The following is a 19,270-nucleotide window of genomic DNA, read 5'->3' on the forward strand; positions in this document are numbered from 1 at the left end:
ATGTGCCGCAGCTGCACTAGTGGTTTGTATGTATTTACATGAAATCGTTTTGGATCGAAGTGGCAGCAGCACCTACAGTCATCCTTAGATATTGACAGATTTCATGCAGTCGCTGCTCGTACGGTCGGTAGTTGAAGTGGCAGCTCACTTCCAAAAAGTGCCTAAGATGTAGTTTTAAATTCAGAACAAAAATTACGAAAAACATTCATAATTTTGACTTTTGATATATGAATATGGTGCTCCATAAACATGTTAAACTAAATACATAATGTATGAACAACAACATAATACACTTTCGTGAAACATAACCTCTATTAATTTAAGTCAGCTTCTATAAATTAATTAATTTTGAAATGTAGCGAGAATGTTCTAATGTAGTTCTCATTTGAGAAACTACGAGTTCAAGGTTCAAGCAATATCTTCCCAAGATATCTAAATAAATATGAAGGCCAGCTTACCCGGGCTGAGTTGAGTCCGTGGTATGGTAATTAAATAGTTTTTTTTTTCTCAAAATATATACTGGGATAGACCCTGGCTCTTCTGTGTGCTATAGGTACTTTTATTTCAACACTAGGGCCCACCAGCGGTTCCATCCAAGTCCTGTGAACTACTACACGCTTTTCAGTAAAATTGTAACTCATAGCCTTCCTCGATATACCTATTTGTTATTTTTTCAAATTGGTTCAATAGTTTCTGCGATTAGGGCATTCAAATAAACAACTTTTTCAGCTTTATAATACTTTTAGTATGTACATATTAGTATATATTGCAAACTAAAAGTACAAATCTAGATTACGACACATAAATGAGGTGGATCGGAACAATTAAGTATACCAATGAGCATTGTAAAATATAGGTAGCCATTACATATCTAGCGAAAATTCTAACCCTCATACAGGTAGGTCCATAGTTCAGTGACTTAGCAAAACAAATTCCATTTAAGCGCCTGTGTTACTGTTATCTCGAACAATCTCGTATTTCCAAGATATTTTATAGTGATAGTACCGAAAATTGTTGCGTTGAATTTAATTTAGCCTTGCGGGTTTTGTAATTGTTGAAAGTTAAAGGTAGTACTGGCGAAAGATTTTATCAAATAAGTTCATATTAAAGTTACCGGCACGGATATTGGGCTCTCGGCGGAAGAGTGGGGATCGCTTTGCGCACTGTACACATAAGGCAATAAACCAATAAATCACTTCTGCGCAGGTGAAGGTCATGGCTCGATATCGGTGCCGATAACTTTACCTACTAAGTGACGACCCTATTGCTCACCATGTACCAGGACAGCATAAAAGACATGGAGTGAATCCCTGGGGATGCGGGTAGTACCGCGTGAAACAGCTAGAATGCGGTACTTTTGAGACCTTCTCAATTAGCATTATCAAGCTAAAGAGCTTATTTCGGTGTTAAATAGCTCATTTATCTAGACAGGCTATATACTACTTTCTATAGAGCTGCGCGAATTCCCACGCGACGCGGTCAAAGCGGTGTTTTTTTAATTATTCAATCGTTAAAGAATATAATAACACGGATGAGACTCACACCAACATAATTTCCTTTGTCTTTGTCTGTGGATTTTGCAATAAATTACCCGCTTTTAATTTGTGTACTGAGAACAAAAGACTCCTGTTATTTCTTAAGAAAATGATCAACATGCAATTATTTCTCGAATGCTCGTTTGTTTCAAATGGAAATTGAAAATTATGAAAATGGAATGGAATATTTAGGTGTTTTTCTTTTTTAAAATTAACTTGAACAATGTATTCTTGGATGAAGCTGCTTCTAACGTGGAATAAAAATAATAATACTTGTGAATTGCTACTTTTTGCGAAGGATGAAATGAACTAAATTACTCTTTGGATTGCTACATTTATTCAAAGATCAAAGAGCAAAACTGCAAGTATTTTAAATAAAGCACAAAGTTAATTATGTTTCCAAGAGTGTGAATGCATATTTGGTTATCTTAATTAATTAAAATCCACAGACTCTAGAAGGTCGGTTCATAGACTGGATTAAGTTTCAAAGAACATTATGTTCAAGTTTTGAAGTTTGTACCTAAAGTTCGAGTAAATATGCTACGAACATGCTAAGAACTAGAATTACAACTGTGTACCTAGTAACAGCGATGATATTAAAACACAAATATAAAGTAAAATAATGAAAGTTTGTAGAAAAAGTCCGTATTACTTAATTGGAAATAGTACTAACTAATTAAAAATGTTAATTGAGTATTAATCCCTAGTTCGTTCACCGTACTTAATCGACTAATCGAATTGCATTACTTTATTACACTCAGACATTATAAATTCGATAAATGATTTTTTTTTTGTATAGCTCTAGCCAAATCTTACTTATATATTATTAATGTGAAAGTTTGTGAGAACGTATGGATGTATGTTTGTTATTCAATCACGCAAAAACGGCTGAACCGATTTGATTGAAATTCGGTATGTAGATAGGTGATACCATGGATTAACACATAGGCTATCAACCCACCACGCGGGCGAAGCCGCTGGCGGAAGCTAGTAGTCATTTATGTTTAAATTTTGTTTTAGATAATTTTATGTTTAACTTGTATTATGAATATGACACGTGCCAGCAAAACAAAAAGTGTGATCCAAAAGGAAAATTATAGAGACATAGAAAATATTGGATTCAATTTCTTATAAAAACTCATTATAGACTCCATTTTCCTTATTAAAACAAAATCTTTAGCTTAACAGAAACCTATACACATTTAATGAAACATGAGCGTTTGTATTTCACTAATGCAGAAGCACTTTCGAGCGTTAACCCTGGTATGCGCGTGACATTTTGAGGCCATCAATTTAATGCCTATCGGGGACATTTCGCCCAAATGTTTGTACGACGGGATTATCGCCTAAAAGCTCATTTCATCGACACATCTCAAGGGTTTAATGTTGTACTTTAAGACGTAATTTTTAGATATTATTTTATATTTTACATCGGTAAGTGTAAGTGAAAGCATATCGAATTTATGACCGTTGGGAATCTGCTTATTTTTAGCGCGGAATTAACGCTTAATATTTTCCCTAACATTTAATGTGCTGATTTTGTTAGAATTATTTAACACGTGAATTTTAACTTGAATATTTTTTGCAGTCTCCATCATAACAGATAACATACTCCAAAACATGTACTACATAGTGTTGACTCGAGTAACTTGCGTAGCTATTTTTGTAGCATAAAATAATGCAAATTATTAGTTTTCTCTACACTATACGATGTTGGCAACGGACGTTTATGAGCAAAATTACGGACAAATGACGGGAAAGAGCCATAATGATGAATTATTGCCATCGTTAAATCGCATAAAACGCCTCATACGGACGGAACTTAGTAGGAATATTCTTAACTTTTTGTCCATACAGTCCATTGTTAATTCTATTAAGGGTGTTGAACTCTGCTGACACCGTTATTGAAAACCAGAAACTTAGTTAAACTGACTTTTGAACTCTAACAATTCGACAAAAAAGTTATAACTTACCTACGTACGTTTTCTTTACAAGAATCAAAGATTATTCTTTCGAATTCTCGTAGAGGTATAAAGTATCTGTGTCTTATAAGAAGGTAATTTATAAGAACTTAATACGTATAAGTTAGCACGGGAAGGTTAAGAATATTTATGTAGGTAGCCCTTTATAGTCTAAGGACGATCTAAATAGCTTTCAGAGAGGATGTAAGTTGAAAATTCCAGTGCCAAGAAAGGGATTTTAGGTCGTGTCGGGTCGTTAACTCAGGAAGTGCCCTTCGGACCCTAGGTAGTAAAATTTTAGGGTTATTATGCTATTCATCTTTTGTTCTCGTATTATCTTAGTCCTGAAATTCTGTTGGTATTGTGATCGCAAGTGCTTTTAATGTCAGGTCTTAACTTTGATTTCTAGATCAATGAAGACGATAATTTCTATAAACATAGACATATTTGTGGCTCAACTTAGCCTTTAGATTGCTTTCAGTAAAATTGTAGTAGTAGGCTTTCAGTAATAGTAGGTATTTTTGATATAAGGAAAACTAGTGCAATATACTAAGTAAGTATATAAAATATTCGTGGTATTTTTTTCAATTTATAAAGTAGACTTTTAATTAATTTACCTACATACATTTGCCACGGTACGATAGCATGACATGTTATCAAAGTGGCATTCCCATATTTCCTAAGTGTTTGCATATGTTTGAAAAGTTTAATCAATGGCCGTATAAAAATGTGTAGGAAAAATATAATAAACTATAGAGTTGCCTCGTAAAAGAATCATGTTATTTTATGTCGTAATAAATTCCACACAAGCGATAGCAGAGCCATCTGTCACAGTTGTTTGGAACTAACGCTGTGCAACGTTGTATGCACTTGCTGCGAGTAGATCGTGGTACCTTAGAAAATGCTAGAGGGCTGTTAAATTATAACCTAGGATGGTAATAATGAAAAAGAACATGGAAGTGTATGTATAGAGTTATATTGGTTTTATAGTTTATCAATTTATAATGAACTACAAACATGTCATTCGTGTACTCGACAAAAATATAACGATTAATAAGACTTCTTATTTCACAACATTTGGACTATCTTATTAATCTTCAATATCATGTTAGTTTCCTTGCATTGTGTTGCATAGTTATGCAAAAAACTTGGGCTCGTCCGGGATTTGAACCCGGGACCTCTCGCACCCAAAGCGAGAATCATACCCCTAGACCAACGAGCCGGTTGAGTTAGGCTTCGAAATAGCTGTATACATTCACACTTAATTGTCAGATGTTTTCATTTGATTATTTACGCTCGCCAGAACCTCCACGCTTGGTTAGATGTTATGTAATAATGAGGTCATAATGTTTCATGTTATTCTATGTTGATAATAAAAAGGCAACCGAAGGTAAAAGGTCAGGGTTCAGTTGAAGATCCCAAATTATCATTATCATCACGATCATTATACTTCATTAAATTATGCGTATTTTAAACTTTCGAATATATACAGAGGTATAACGAAGACTTTGGTAATTATCTTTAAAGTGATTAGCATCGCACGCACTGATAGTCATCTTGATGATTGAATCAAATGATTAAGATAACATGCATTAAAATGATAATGACAGTATATAGGAGGTACGTTACTAATTCGAAATGTATTTCTAATAAATTGTTGTTAATGCGACAACTGCACTTCTCGCCTTTAACCCTTGAATAATAACGTTACGTTACGTTTTTATCCTTGCCTTTATCGTCCCACTACTGGGCACAGGCCTCCTCTCGCACGCGGAAGGATTGAGCATTAATCCCTTGAACATTAAATAAGATCTATTTTTTTTATTGAGTTATAATTTAAATATCTCTCCGACACATTTTGACTAAATATTGACCATTCAATTGAGGCGAGTATTCACTGCAACTGAACATTCACCGTCGATTAGAGTTGTGTTAAATTTAACGACTGCATTCAATACCGCAGCCCGCAGGCTATTTGCGGATAAACTGTTTCCATGTACCCGTCACGTGTTTATTGTTTAGTTTTGCATGGTGTACTGAAGTATTTATCACTATTAAAATAAAACATAAAAAACCTATTCATATAAACATGAATATACGCCATCACGCGTGAATGGCTGAACCAATTAAGTTGAAAATTAGTTAAGACCCGGGAGAAGGACACAGGATTTTTTATCACCTTCCGGCTACAGGGAGGAAATATCTCGGGACTCAGCTGAAATCGCGGGCAAAAGCTAGTATATGTATGAAAATACAAACATACAAAGTGAGAACCTTTTTGGGAAGTCAGTAAACAACGAATTGCCATGGTTTAACTCGCATATTAGGATAGCCGTTCGAGAGATAAGATTTAATCTAAATTATGTAGTTTTTGTTTAGGTATATCCTTCCATTTTAAAAAGATTGGCAGGCAGACAAAATTGTATTATATCAAGATGGCAAAAGATCTATCTGGATGCTTGAATGTCGTGTTCATTAACCGAGAGATAGGGGCCTGTTAAGTTGTATGCAACGTCAAAATAAAACCTTCAATATCTAAAGACGTGGTTGAAACCAAGTAAAATATCATAATAGTCTTACTACATAGCTAGTTAAAGAGCTGAGGTTTTACCAAGCTATTATCATCTTGCAAAAAGCGTCATACTTAACCAGTGCTCGCAGACTGCACTTCTAAGTGCAATTACTTTTATCATAATGTTCCTTGGTTATTGTCTATTTTTCTCAAGCTCAGAGTTTTACAAGCTGGCATTTATAGCACTAATTACTAGGTTTTAGTCATAACTAGTCACTTTTAAACCAGTTTTATGAGGGCCCATTAAAATATATGGACTGTAATGGATACCAAAGCTAAAAAAAACACTGATTAAAGTATTTTTTATTTTGACCAAACTTATTGTACCAACCAACGTTTTTGGTTTTCTTTATAATTTACTTTTTCCATAGTCTTTGCTTTGATGCTCTAAATGTTTCCTAAAAGTTTGTCCATCTATTTTAACGGGACCTCTATAATACTATATGGCATCACGTACGCTACAAAGTAATATTCAACCCTCAACAAACAACATAAAGTCCATAATTCCACAAACCACGTTCTCGTATGAAGCTACTCTTGTAATACGAGTGTCAGCGCAGTTCACTGCAGGGCATGGTTCATGGATTTATGAAACAAAACTGACCGGCGCTTCGCTCCGTGCACGTTGCTCGTCAATCACGCTACGTGATGCTGTGTTGTTTCAATGCTCCTATATTATGGACGGTAAACGAGTTGAACGTATAGCAAATAGTGAAATTACTGAAATTCCCTTTAATGTGTTATTATTATAGGTACTACAACATAATAAGAGGAAGCATTTTTTTTGCCTGTTTGTTTGTACCATGAGGGCCCCGAAACTAATTAACCGATTTGAAAAATTCTCTCACTCATCCTAAGTAACATAAGCTATATTTTATCACTTGACAGAAAGTAAGTAGTTTCCACGGGACGCGGGTGAAATCGCGGGAAAGTGGCTAGTTTCTGATATAAATATAAACTTGAGGTATTGGCTAAATATGGGAAAAATTTTCCTTTCAATTTTTAGAACTCGAAAGTTTGTGAGGTACATATAAATATGGCTAATATTCTTGGTTTGCTCTTGGACGTGCATTGACTACACAAAATAGCCTGATTCAAATTCAAACAGATTTAGGTACCACAAGTCCATTCGCAAATTGAAGTCTGAAATATGAATTCAGAAATACATTCATTCGCATATGTCCGTAAATCCACGGCAGCATACTCGTACTTCAATCTTCATAATTATACGCCAATAATATCATTCATAACTGCATTTGCATATCAATCGTGTATTTGATTTCTTCGACATTCTCCTATCTTATTTATACATACATATACCTATCTCATTCATACATATTTTTGCATCATAGTTTTTTTAATATTTAAGTGAGTTCACGTTCTGATGCGATATTGCAAAATGAATTCCGTGTGATGTAAGATGAAGACGTTGCATAATGCAGTGTGTTGATGTGTGCTTTCATATGTGATTAGTTTTGCTTAGGACTCAGCCTGTCTTTTATGGGCGCGCATCCTAACTAATATTATAAATGTGAAAGTAACTCTGTCTGTCTGTCTGTCTTTTCTTCACGCCTAAACTACTGGACCAATTTGTGTGAAATTTAGTACATATATAGTTTGGAACTTAAGAAAGGACATAGGATAGTTTTTATTATAAAAAAGATAAAAATAAAAAATAAAATTTATCTCGGACATATAGCGCCATCTATTGGTCAAACCATAAATCTGCCGGAAGTCACTATTTCACGCGAACGAAGTCGCGGGCAAAAGCTAGTAGACCATAAGTATACACTCAAAGACGTTGTATCTTTCTGTTATCTAGTGAAAGAGATCACACAAATAAGTATACAAATATCATGCTAAAAGTGGTATAGTCTATCAAAATTTTTGTTATATTCAAAAGTGATAACCTCTTCATCAACATACATACATCTAGGAAGGCTCGAAACTCTATCAAGATAAACAACATTTTGATACGCAAGGAAAATATATCAGAAACAAAAAATCACGATTTATCAGTACGATCCCTACAATTTATATCAAAGTGGTCAGCCTTGAGTTTGATATATTGTCCAACGTCTACCGTAAAGCGATACAATGGACTAAAAAGGGAAGAAATATTAATAAAAATGTAGGTATTCGAAGGGAAATCGAAACGAAGGTCAGATTTGATGATAATTATGGAAATTTTCACGAAGAGTGTATAGATAAATGTCTAACAATGTTGCGAAGAGAGCCCCGAAGCCTCGTTATGCGTACAATTTCTTTGCATAAAGAATCCTTTTGAATAAATAAAGGCATTGCCGGATGCTATAGATAAGAAAACGGTTTATTCAGGAACGTTTAAATATTTAATTGCTTTCCGATTTCCCATAAGTACCTATCAGAAGTTTTCATACATATTAAATCACCATATTTCGTTTTAGATATCAGTTTTAACCGACTAAAGAGGGGGTTCTCAATTCGTAAAAATCTTTAATTATGTATCTTCATTTAAGAGAAGAAGATTTGCTATAGTAATTTTCAATTTAAATTCATTAAAAGAGTGAGTGATTTGTAAGAGATTTGATTGTTGAATCTCACCAAAGGGATAATTTGAACTAGCTTATAATCGAACTGAATTATGAATTCTTTCAGTGTGAATAGGATGATGAGGCAAAAACCATAGACCAACCTACTAAAGTATAACCTAATCCATTACAAAGGTTCATCATCAGGTAAATAGAAGCCAAAATTGATGTGCACGCGTTGTGGTTAGAAGCATTTTACTTCCTAATTTCCAACCTAATCTACTTAGTCATACCAATATTGTTATTCACGACTAAAATTTTACGAGATACCTAACATCGGTTCAGCAAAAACATGTTTACTTTGCAAACACAAACAAACTGTGTTACATAAATGGTAAAATGCTTATCGGTAACAAGTTGCGAGTATGGGTATCTTGGAGAAAAATAATGTGTTTACGTGTACACTCACACGAATATTACTGTAGGTTTATGGGTAGCAGCAGGTAATATTTATGTATATAGGGTGACTGGCAGTTATTGACCGATATAAATATAATAATGAGAATAAAAACTAAGTTTCTTGGGGAAAGTTGTATGTAATCATGGGTAGAATCTTATGTTCGAGTATCGGACGCTAATTACAGTCACAATATTTATAGTCTGGCCAGATCGTTAATGACACTCCCATGGTCCATGCGAGGTCCGGGACGAAAGCAGCGAGGGTGATTACAGGTGCGCGCGGGGCAGTCTCGTCAGCTGTCATCGTCCTTGGCCAGGTGGCCAGACTATAGTATAACTAGCTTTTGCCCGCGACTTCGTTCGCATGGAATAGTGACTTCCGGCATATTTCTGGTTTGACCAATAGATGGCGCTATATGTCCGGAATAAATTTTATTTTTATATTTTTTTTTAAATGAAAACTATCCTATGTCCCTTCTCAAGTTCCAAACTATGTCTGTACCAAATTTCACACAAATCGGTTCAGTAGTTTAGGCGTGAAGAAAAGACAGACAAACAGGCAGACAGACAGGCAGAGTTACTTTCACATTTATAATATTAGTTAGGATAAACATGACAGTACGTTCGATTTTTAAGTTGCATAATAGGTGTCATCTATAGAGTTTGAACACAAGGCCAGTTTGTGCCTAGTTTACCATGAAGGTTTTAGTCTAGACTTGATAAATGTGATTTTAGGTAAGGGTTAATGTAATCATCATCCTCATCCTCCGAGCCTTTTCCCAATTGTGTTGGGGTCGGCTTCCAGTCTAACCGGATTCAGCTGAGTACCAGTGCTTTACAAGAAGCGACTGCCTATCTGACCTCCTCAACCCACTTACCCGGGCAAGTAAGGGTTAATGTAATGTTTTTTAATAATACACATACATATAATGTATAGCAATTTATTGATAAGACTAATATTGTTCCACAGGCAACATACTTAGATTTGAATGTTAAACGTAATAATTGAGTCCTCCGGCTAATTTAAATATGTAAATGGGCTACATTAAATAAGTACTTTCTAGAACATTCGTGAAATAATAAATTAGCGCTTATTTGATTACTCACTTTGATTAAAATCTTGTTAGCTCTGATTTTATAACAAGATTCCATGAGTTATTAAAGACGTAGGTTTGTGTAATGAATGTTAAGTTTTTTGTTTGTGGCTAAGTAACAGCCGCACGGGTTGATCGATCTATCTTAAGCTTGAGATCTATGTCCTGATGAGTTCCGTTTTGGAAGGCACGTTTAATTGGTGAATTAGTTATTTGAACGACATAGAAGCCAGAAAGTCTGACATCCAGTCTTTCCAAGAAGTATCGGGTTTCCCAAGGCAAACTAGATACTATAAAACACTGGCACACAGCTACATCTGGTTAGACTAGAAGCCGACCCGAACATAGTTGGGAAAGCTAGGCAGATGATGAGATATTTTTGGTACCAATGCAAAGTTTTTTCCAAATAATTTTCACAAGCTTATGGGCCTTATTGGCCCCAATCTATGTATTATTTTACAGCAGTTAGTAACAGGAAAGCCTTTAAATACAAACAGACGAGTAGGTACCGATCCTCGCGTATTCAGCCGCAGATTTATGGCAAAGCTGTAAAGCGTTACGCTCATAAATATTCTACATTTTATACGAAAATTGTGAAACCATCTTCAATAGCTAGCCTTCAGTTATATTAAATTTTACAAACAATTTCCTACTATGGTTTGCTCAACTATTGTTTTCGATTTCGAGGCGAAAATATAAATCTATAGTGATTTATATAGTTTGCTTGTAATATTAATTAAAGTTAACGATACCTTTATAATGAAGTCAATGACCTCTTGGCAGATTTATCCAGGTTAGGTAATAAGCAATCAGAAGTGTAGGTAAAAAAGATTTCAAGCCTAAAGTAGGCTTACCTTAATTGAAATAACACAAATTCTCGCCAAAAATCTATAAAGATTATTTGTAAATTCCAGCAAAAGTTTATCTTGTTACTACAGCTACGCAGACAAATAAACAACATATTTATTTATTACTTGTCAATACAGGTACGGATGAAGTGGAATAATTTATGAATACGATCAACGTATGTTCGTTTCCGGTTATCATACTGTCACAGATAAAAAAAGGTTGCCATCAATTTTATATCGGTATGCTAAAGGCCGTAGAAACATATTCCGTCATTATTTTTCAGATCGTTTAAAAAATTGCCCGTATAATAAAACGATATATTTGCTGTCGTAATAAAAATGCTGTTTTTATATTTTTTTTTGTTTTTTCGCTATTTTAATACGCTTTTGTGTGAGACAAGCAGTCGGCCGACAGTTTAGCATTTTTTTTTATCTTGATTCCAATCAAAGTTTTCAGTATGTCTGTAAAGCTAAATACCTGATATTTGTAACGTGTGCGTGTACTATAATTCATCTTTATGCTGATTTATGAGGCCAAACAAACTATCGGCCGACTAAAAGTTTGCAGTGTGCTCTAAATGATACTTAATAATAGGTTGAGTGTAAGACTTTTATATATATCCCTCTTTATTTAACTTTAGCAACACTCGTACAGAAAGAAAATAAAAGGGTGGAGGAACCCGGAAAAGAAATAGCTTTCGTGGTCTAAGTAAAGCTTAGTTAAGCTCCAAGTGACCTCCTTTGGTTTTCATTAAAGCTTCGGATTTTTACGAAATTACAGTCGATTTTAGCCAAAAACCGCAACTATAATTGTTGTTTATAATTTATAATTGTAAATGCCATTGTATCTTGCTTATTTGAAGAAAGTTAATATTTTGGCTCGATTTTTAAAAATCATTTTTTTTATTTTTTACTCGTAATTAAGGACAAATAAATCTTTCGATAAATAACATTTTACGTGCATCTGTGCCTATACCAAAATATTGTAGTGACAAACAGTTTTCATACCCCTTTAATCTTAGAAACTTGCCAGCTATGCGGTTATACACAAGTAATTCCCACTTCGCCTCTAGCTAACATAAGTACTTGAAGAATTTTAGTCAGAACAAGACTTACGTAACCCTTTGTCAGCCTTAGGCTGAAGTATGTAGTTCAACAGAACACTTAATTAAACAAAATGTAGGTACATTAATGTTCAAAGATGTTCAGTCACAAGTAATACAACATAACAACTGCTATAAAGTATATCATGAACAAGAAAACTTCCTACAGACTTTTTGTATTGAAAACCTGCGAAGGCAGAAATCTGAACAAGCTTATTTGGCGACAGGTCGGTAATGAGGACATATTGGTCTACAATCTTACCCTTGTTCATGTCAATACCCTTATGTCAGCTATTGTGATTGTTATTGTACTTTGTGCTACAAATGAAAATATGCTCACCTATCCTAATGACCACGCTGTCATGTTCATTCACAAGGAACCACTTCCTACGAAAATGATGAGCCAAAGTGACCTCAATAACACAAAACGAGCCCAATATCGGCAAAAACTTTCTCCAAGTCCTCAAGATCCTAACCTCACAATGTCAAGGTCGGTTAAGTTTCCATTGATCGAACCTCAAATCCGATTATGTTTTGCTAAATCACCATAGTCGGTGGAATGGCAAGCTAGTTCTTGCGTGAAATCGTTCGAACAAACTTCGGATGCTCGTACAATGACAAGGATAAACGAGCTACTTAGCTAGCGTATTGTTACTACCACTTATTCTTTTTATACTTACACTGTGAACAATTAAACTGTTTGAAGTGGGCTCAATGATTGATCGAAAATCGAAAGAATTGATGCGTCTACGTCGTACCTATATTTCTAGAAACAGTTTGTGAAGGTCAGATTAGTGACAACTAGTAATTTAGGATCATCGAATTCTTCTCCAATCCTTATACTCTGTGTTATGAATATCTGGGTTGTGTTTTTAAAACTAGCCTAAGATACATTATACTACTGTAAAATGGGCATTACAGCGCATAAAATGTTAAAAAAAATGTCTCATCTCTCGATATATTTTTTATTATTTTTGATCACCAGACCGTACAGATATTGCTACGATGAAGTATTGAACCAATGACGCGGACCGAGATTTGATAAATGGATTTCAATTATTAGATGAAAAATCTCCGTAATTTGACAGGATTTTACACTTCAGCATGGACACTTCTGATAAAAAAAATTATTTCAGAGATTTAATAAAATATAGATACAATATGAACAAAATGAACAAAATATGTATCTTTACATCAATCATCATTGTTAAAAAGTACCTATGTTTTAATATTAGCTTATGTACAAAATAATCCGAAAGTATAAGACCACAAATTAAAAAATATAAGAAGCGTTTAAAACCCCTCCTCACCGTTTCCTCTCACCGTCGAGGAAATCTAACAGTCAGACAGTTTCATATCCCCGTTTTATGTGGGATCAGCACAACCTCTTCCATACTTCTGTCATGTGCTATTCTTCCTAGCCTTGTCGTCTTTTATACAATCCATCCTTCGTATTGCTGGTCATCAGACAATATATTAACATAATTAACTAGAATCAAGAAACCCCTACACCCACAAGAATCATGAATCAGATTACTCCAACGCTCTTATTACCATCGATGAATATTCTGGAAGCCAGAATAAAGCGAGCCCACTTTACCCAGACAATGACTTAACGTATACTGCTATGCGGCTAATGTTCGCATTAACTAATTGCCTTTCTTTAAAGTCGGAAATTATTTCTAGTCATGAAGATAAATCGGTGGCGGTTCGCTAGACTTATTAATTAGATAGTTCATTATGACTGGGCTAGGTATTAGTGGGGGCAAACTAAATTCCATATTATGAAATACATAGAAAATATGAATATGAAATTGAGCATCTATTTTATATAACGTTCTCCTTTGTTCTGGAGATAAAATACACTATGCTTAACTTATACATACCCAAGTAGCATTCGGGGTTCTATATAAGATGTCTAGTCGTTCACATGTACTCTACAAGCTGTGTATGTCAGCTGTTTATGAGCTGTATAGCTTGCTATAATGCTTTTATTGAACCAGTTTGGGCACAAATTAGACAGCCTTAAGTTCACTATGGCTGTACATTAGAAGTATAATAGCATTATAATAGCAGTTTAAGTAGTAACATCGGGCTTAAGGCTGACTTACGGCACTATATGGAACGCAGTGTGAACCATACAACGTACATGAGTGTAATAAAGAGTAATAAGTGGCTAAATACACAGCCTTCACAGTTAAAATCGGACAAAAGTACTCCAGTAAGCTACCTTAAATTCACTTGTGTCCTCAATTATTTCCACATTTTAATATATTAGTTTGACAATTGTACGGAGTGTACGGATTCGGGGCAAACTAACTCCGGCGGATTATTATTATAATATAACACGCGGTAGTACCTGTTTTATATATCTACTATATCATGTTAATGCCATGGGAATGCAACTTTATCGTGAAATGTATACATATTGACAACTAAAATTTTCACGCGCCTCTGTAAAAACGCTTTATTCATTTTGAAATATTTAAAACTGGCTGAGAAGAAAATTTACATTTTCAGTTTTTGATATTTTATTGGCATTATAATTATACTACGGTAATTAATTTTAACTTGAAACCAAAACTTATTCGCTCTATCTGCGTATTTTGTGATAAATCTGCATTAATCTTGTAGATTTATTTGGTAAATATTTTAGGTTACGTAGAACAAAATGGTGGAAATGAAATACGGCTATGTGAACTGTTATAGTCCTTCTAAGCAGCCTACAGTTCACATGTGAATCATTTAAACACTTCTGTACAGGTAGTAAAAAAAAGGTTATTTTAAGTATCACAAACAAGTCCTAATACAGCTACTGGCTGTATAACAGTCTAAAACAAATAAACATAACAGCCTTTGGCTTTATAAATGACCAGAATTGTTCTATTAAAATGCTAGCTCTATAACATCGAACAAGTAGGCCGTTAAACAGCGGTTGCCGTATCTCTACCCTCCTATAATGCTCTTAGTCAGAAAGCTGACTAAAGGATAGTTGTTAGAGTATTGTAACACCCATAACCGTATAAAAGTATTACTCTACACTCCTGTAAGTCCCTTAGACAGGTATAGGTGTAATTAATTCCAATAATGCAGCTAATACACCACGAGTGAACTGTAGTAATGCTTAAACTTCACCTGTGAACTAAATGTGTACTCTTAAATGGAACAAAATGCTACTTGGGTAGCATAGCATTTGCTTCAACTCTTTCCACACTTTTATATAGGTCTCAAGTAGGTAATCGGTGTGAGCCTATCGACCTTGCCAGGTCACAAATTCAGACCGGCTTGCTAATGAGAAATTCCTCGGCTTGATTAGAGTCTTAAAATAAATGACTTAGGTACCTAGTTATCATGCTCACGTTTGACAGTAAGCTTGGAGTCTGCTTATACAATGGAATTAAAATTAATCGCTTTATTCATATCCCGCACTCCACTTTATCCGATTACAGTTAATTGAGCTTTTCCTTCCTATAGTAGGTACTTTAAATAATCATACAGTAAATTATTACAATGCTGTAGGTACACGAAAACAAATGGAAACATATCTATCATGAGAGGCGGCAGAGCGAGATAATTTGATACCACCCACGTACCAAACCCTTCAAATACGAAGACGGAACACAACATAACATCTCACTTTTTATTCCATCGCAGTTTTTGATCTAGCTATTGTTCGTAACACAACAAATAAAAAGCAATGGACCTCGAAATGAAGAGAGAACGTAGCTTTTTGTCGGAATACCAGAAAAAGATACCAGATGTGGACATAATATTCCTTTCATAACACATGAAGGATGGATAACAGCTCTAGCATTATTCTTTCGCGTAAAGAGGTCGGTATCGGACCTAACAGCGAAAGTTTTTGTCGCATCAACGTACCTACTTCGCTATAAAATTACTTTATAGCAGGCTGGGCGTCCCGGGATTACTTTCCATTACCGTTTAATGCTTCCCTGTGGAATGTCGTAACTGTATTTTGAACTCGTCATGAAGATAAATTATCTCAAACTTAAATGGACTTAAATTTTATCTGGAAACCGATTTGTAGGTGGGTGTTTCCGTGGATCGAAGCGGCATGCTATTGTCATACTAAGTGATTGCAAAAATGTAGATTGTGAATAGGGCTACCATCCGTCCGGGTTTCCCCGGATTTGTCCTCGTTTGGAGGCCGTCCGGGGGCCGTCCGGGCGGGGTTTCAAGAACTGTCCGGGGAAAACCCGGACACTTTTCATGTAAGGAAGCACCTCATTAAATTTAAGTATATGTCAATAGTAAATGGATTACAAATTAGATACTATTATGTTTAAAAAAAATCGTACTCGTTCGGGGAAAAAATGCGATTTACGCCAAATGTTCGGGTTTTTTTAATGTTTGTTCGGGTTTGGCGAAATTCGAGATGGCAGCCCTAATTGTGAAGGACGCGGAATTATGAATGGGACAAAGGGACTCAAGGGCGTGATGGATAGTTGAGCTGTTTTTAAGATAAAAGCTTTACTAGTACTACTATTATATGAGTAGATAATCATATAACGTCAAAGACTTGAGCTTTCGAGGAAAAAGTTACGTAACAGGAGACACGTTGTTAACTTACTTTGTGGTAATTTGGTGTTTTCTGTCTATTTGTTTAGTTTCTTGTAATGTTTCATTTTCATTGGAAGTAGTTATCAAATAAGGATATAATTGAAAATATATCCGAAATTGCTTCATTTTCTTTTTATATTGATTTAAGTATCATTTACTAAAGTCCCCTAGGAACTTTTTACTATACTATATTATAGGACCATACTGAAGCATGTTCGAATTACTACCAACGGTGACCACTATTATCATTTTATCAAAACCACTCCAAATAGACCAACAAACAGGCTTTGTCATTTGATATTATTGTTACAAAAAACACCAACCATGTATATAATTACATCACATGATTTTGATCGAATTTCCCACTTTTCTCATTATCAACATGTTCTCTCCATGATTGACAAAATTTCGTTTAAATCAGCCGATGTATTTTTTTTCATGAAAGCCAACAAGCTGAAATTGGAGTTCTTTTCATAATTATGCATGATTGTATTCACAGTCTAAGGTGCCTAATACACAAAGCAAAAGTCGCAATTTCAGCACACAGCAAGGTGACATAACAAATGTTTACACCATGGGAAGTGAACCAGGTTATCCCCATCTTTTACGGCGACCATTACTCCCAGGCAAATTTACGACTAGTACAAGCAGAGCTGAACAATCTTATTTGTTCTAAATGGAATTGCCAACCCGGCAATCCTAAGAAACAAATGAGAAAATATGTGTATTTGAATAAAAATGCCTGAACTGATTATGTAGACATTTTGTGTACTTACAGTCTTTTTTTAAGAATTTTCTGGAAGTTACATTCAAATGCTTGAATTAGGTAGTAACTTATTTAGAATCTTATTATAATATATAAGTCCTAAGCAGAAACATACAATCTCATTTAAACGGTAGGTATTTCCACAACACATTTTTCCATCTCCTGTTTCTCTGAGCTAAAAAAATATTTTCGGCAGCCCTATTACGTAACTAGAATGAGGTAAACAACATTACCTAAATACATTGTTTGTTTCTAATGTACGATAGTAATAATGTTGTTCTAGTTACCATTTGTACCCTCAAGGTATGAGGAAAAACAACTGGGTATTTTTCTTCACAAGTCCACTCATTAGTGTATCGAATTTCGTGAGAAAAATGACCTTATAAATAACGGTGTTAACAGAATATGTCCTTTTCCAAATAATTGGTCACGTGTTCTTCGACGTATTCCTACGTAATTAATTCTAGATAAATATTTATCTAAGAACGTAATATTTTCTCGGTAAGAGCCACCAAAAACCCGGGAATATTATTTAAGTACATCTATCTTTTCCAGTGTCTCTTAGAGTCTTGTAATGTGTCTTCTAATTGTCATAACGTAATCCATCATAATATATGTATTTAACATTGCTTTTATCTTTTTCTTAGAAAAATCTTATGATAACGATATTCGCCACAACACCAAATATAATCCCTTAAATGAAAAAAATCTTCTGCAATAAGGATTAAAAGTAACTGTTACAAAATAAATAACCATTCACGCTTCAAAATCGAGCCGTATAACTACATAAAAAGACGTGAACTCCTCATCATAATTAACTCATCAATCTCCACATCGGCCATTGTTGAGTCCAAGCTTTTCCGCCCATCCCTCTATCGTCCCGTTGCCGTCACGCTCCCGTCCCGCTCTCGTCCCGCACCCTTCCCGCCCTCGTCCCGCACTCTTCCCGCTCAAAGCCCGCAACCAACGTTGGACTCAGCCATTGTTCCATGACAAGCGTCAAGCCAGACCCACCGAGCCACCCAATATGACAAAAATAATAATTGAATTTCAAAAGTGGAAATAATTAAATTGGAAATTGAATTTTCATGTCAGATACCTTCCACGATAGGATTATTTATAAGTGCTTTGCTTCCCAAATTAAGATCCTGGAGATAGTTTTCTTAACATTAAATAGGTAATAACAAAGTTGTGTAACTTTGTATCTGCAGCGACGTGGCTTTGCGACTGAAACTAAGTTAACATTTAAATTATATAAATTACTTAGTTGTTTAATAACTTTGTTGTCTTATACGCTAATTCAGAGGATCTTAGCTCCGTAAAGCCTAACTTATCTTGAAGAAGTATTTGGACGGTCTTAGAAGATTAATTTTATTTAGGTCCAAATGGTAGGTAGGTACAAAGTGTTACGCAGTCTAGACAAAAGATTTTAGAAGCTAGGTGTTAAGTGTAATTGAGTTCACGTTCCCAAGACTTAGCCTAAAGTCAAGCGGCTTACATAAGGATTTTTAGTAGGAAGGTGTTGTCGTAAGAATATTTGTATTTTACTGACTTTAGTAATTAAGGATAAGTAATTCTTTTCAATCAAACATAGGTCAATCGATACAATATTCAAAGTATGTTTTTGCAAAAAAAGCTACCTTAAAAATTTACCTAAAATTCCCATAAACCATTTTCATTATTCCTTAAGAACGGTAAGTCACTTGAGGCTTTAGCGTAAATTCAATTGAAGTTAATATCTTCTACTCCATTGGTTCTTTTCACCGTTAACCTTTCGAATAATTCATAGCTGCTAATCAAAGCTTTATGCTTCACCACCTAAAGCTATAAAAACAAATTGC

At 34.8% G+C, this 19,270-nt stretch overlaps 1 protein-coding gene and 1 non-coding gene across 5 annotated transcripts in view; one reads left to right on the plus strand and one right to left on the minus strand.

Annotated features, from left to right (window-relative positions):
* The window catches only part of LOC110374441 (GTPase-activating Rap/Ran-GAP domain-like protein 3), a 232,592-nt gene that overhangs the window by 87,291 nt on the left and 126,031 nt on the right, over positions 1-19,270 (plus strand). The gene's annotated exons all lie outside the window — the stretch shown is intronic.
* Trnap-ugg (transfer RNA proline (anticodon UGG)) lies at positions 4,647-4,718 on the minus strand. The gene has a single exon. It is a non-coding gene; the product is annotated as a tRNA-Pro (tRNA).

The sequence above is a fragment of the Helicoverpa armigera genome, chromosome 5, assembly GCF_030705265.1.
Source record: "Helicoverpa armigera isolate CAAS_96S chromosome 5, ASM3070526v1, whole genome shotgun sequence".
NCBI lineage: Eukaryota > Metazoa > Arthropoda > Insecta > Lepidoptera > Noctuidae > Helicoverpa > Helicoverpa armigera.